The 2,940-nt window shown below is 40.5% G+C and overlaps 1 protein-coding gene across 1 annotated transcript in view; it reads right to left on the bottom strand.

Moving 5' to 3' along the window:
- Window positions 1-2,940, bottom strand: part of TLN2 (talin 2) — a 294,008-nt gene that overhangs the window by 263,924 nt on the left and 27,144 nt on the right. The window contains exon 2 of the mRNA XM_011967667.1: window positions 2,047-2,122. The gene's annotated coding sequence lies outside the window, so the exon portion shown is untranslated. The remainder of the gene's footprint in view (window positions 1-2,046; window positions 2,123-2,940) is intronic.

Below are 2,940 nucleotides of genomic sequence, written 5' to 3'. Positions count from 1 at the left end.
GGAACTCTGGGCTGTGCCCTCGACCTCCACACCCAGCCTGGAGCTTCTCACACCCAAGGTGTGCACTGGTCTCTTTGGAGTCTGGTATTCCACTCGCCTCACCCCTGGCTCTCAGCATCCCCACATCCCAGGCAGATACATATCTGTCAGATCACACCTGGCCAGAGGCTGCCTCACAATGGTTGAAAGGAAGGAGTCTACACACTTCCATCAGGTTACCTAAAACTGTCCATTGTTGTCTTTACCTTGACCATGGTGTGACTCAAAGCTAAACTGGATGTTCTCATAAATGGGCCATTTTTACTCAAGGTTCCCAACAGAATCCCTTCTGTTTGGCCCTCTGACCTCTCCAGTCTGACCATGCTAGCGATCACGGCATTTTCTGGAAACAGGCAATGTACAAGTAAAGTAGCTTTCTTTCCTGCTTCAGAGGAATGATACAGTCTTAGAGACAGAAGGGCCCTCAGCAGTCATGTGCCCCAGTATTTCCCAAACACCAGTTCTCAGACCAATTTTGGTTAGTCTATGGCTGCTAGTCACTGCACTACAGAAAAACAAGGAAGACATAGGAAATAAACAGCACTTTCATAATGCCAAATATGTACAATCTAAGGACAAATTTAGGAATAATCCTATTCTTTTAGTATTATTTTCTCTTCAGTGAAATTATGTTAGTAGATGGTACTAATTATTTTGTGAAAATAAACCTTTGATTATTAAAAATTCTACACACAAAATACAAAGAACAGTATGTAAATATATAGTGAACCCTCATTACTTATCCAGCTTTAATCATCAACTCTCTTTATATATAGCCAAAAAAAATTAGAAATAGGTCCTGAAATCGTTTTTCCTATTCCACAAAATTTGAAAGCATAGACATGACCAGGTTAGGCCAATTAACACCTGAAGAGAAGGACACCAAGATTAACTAACTTGTCCCAAGTTCTGCAGCTGGTCAGAACAGAACTGATACATCTGGGGTGTGCCACGATACAGCTACTGAGTAAGAGCATCAACTAAGACTGGCAGAAGAACCCTGTGTCTCTGCCCAGGATACTTCATACACACTACTTGGGATCATACAACACTCCCAGGACAACCAAAGAAGGAAAACAACAATCTACAACCAAAGTTTACTTTATTTCATGCTAGACAATTGTTTCCCAACCATGGAGGGCTCCAGGAACTACCAGCCAGTTTCAGTTCAAAGACTACCGGAGGTATCAATGACAGACTAGATAAAGAAAATGTGGTACATATACACCATGGAATACGATGCAGCCATAAAAAAGAACAAGATCATATCCTTTGCAGGAACACGGATGGGGCTGGAGGCCATTATTCTCAGCAAACTAATGCAGAAAACCAAATACTGCATATTCTCACTTATAAATGTGAGCTAAATGATGAGAACACACAGAAACAAAGGGGAAGACAGAAGAACAACACCCACTGGGGCCTACTGGGGCGTGGAGGGTGGGAAGAGGGAGAGGATCAGGAAAAATAACTAATGGACACTAGACTTAATAGATGGGTGATGAAATGATCTGTACAACGAACTCCCATGACACAAGTTTACCTATGAAACAAACCTGCATGTGTACCCCGAACTTAAAATAAAAGTTAAAAAAAAAAAGACAAAAAGACCACTAGAAGTTTCTGCATTAATTCCTTACCCAGCACTTACCCCCTCAAACCACCCTAAGAGAAGATTTATGAAGCAAACCAGGGTGAATGAATGAGAATTCACACTATAAGGTCCAATATGATTTAAAAAAAAAAAAAAAAAAAAAAAAAACCTGCTACTCAGCTCCTCCTCTGGGCCCCTATCATCACCTCACCAAAGTACCAGGAGGAAAAATCAGACAGGAATGGGAATATTAGGACCGGGCACTCGGGCACTCTATACACCTGCCTCGCAGAACCACAGGAAGATCAAATGAGACAGCATAACAGACAGCAGTTTTAACATTTTATAAAACTATACCAATGCAGGGGGTTGGCCAATTGATGAGAATAAAGTATCTTTGCTAAAGGACTTACCTTAAATTCTCAGTTTCTATTAAGAGTGGATTTCCCTGAATATATCCTGAAGCATGTGAGAAGCCTCCTGCAGCACCTAAAATAATAATAAAAATCATCAGAATCAAGTAATGTTTTTGAAAAAGAATCTCAATCTATACATCTGGTCATTTCCCCCACACTAAGCATGAAAGGAAATAACTCAGGAAACAATGAATTTCCGCCACAACACGTGGGATGGGAATTTTCTTTACCCACAGGGAATTCAGGTCCCAAGACACTTATTTTGAAGACCAAAATCATGTTACTGCTGGCAAAGAGACAAAACACATTTTCTTCTTGTGGTAGGAATGCTTTAATGGCTTTGAATTTAAACAAAAACCAAATACAGACACATCCACCTCCCTCAAGGTCGGAAACAAAAATCTCAGGCTCTGCACTCTGCTTCTTTTTAAAATTAGTTTACACGAGGCGCTCTTGTCTTCTTTTTTTCCTATTTAGTTGCTCTAACACATCTGTGAAGTGGTCCCTTCTTGATTTTGCTGTTCCCATGTGGCTCCTGGTTCTCTAAGGCACTGGGAACTTGCTCTGTGGAAACCCAATTTGAAGCAGAGAAGCGCTATAAGCAATTGAAGAAATCAACAAAATGGCGTAGCCACAGTTAACGAACAGGCGCCTGCGTGAGAACATGCACACATATCTACGAAACAGAATAAACATCCAGATACAGAACGAAGGATTCATATGAAACAGTCCCAAGTACGTGCAACCAAATCTGGGTGTATGGCAGACTAGTTAACAAACGGTGTTGGTTAGCATTTAAGAGAAGAAAACTCTACATCTCTCTCTCCCTACCTATGGAACAATAAACTCAAAATAAAAGGTTCCTTATTTTATTTATTTTTTTTTTGTTTT

This window comes from Mandrillus leucophaeus, unplaced genomic scaffold (assembly GCF_000951045.1).
Source record: "Mandrillus leucophaeus isolate KB7577 unplaced genomic scaffold, Mleu.le_1.0 Scaffold12, whole genome shotgun sequence".
Lineage (NCBI taxonomy): Eukaryota > Metazoa > Chordata > Mammalia > Primates > Cercopithecidae > Mandrillus > Mandrillus leucophaeus.
The sequence above is the reverse complement of the archived record's forward strand: the minus strand, read 5'-3'. Positions and strand labels throughout refer to the sequence as shown.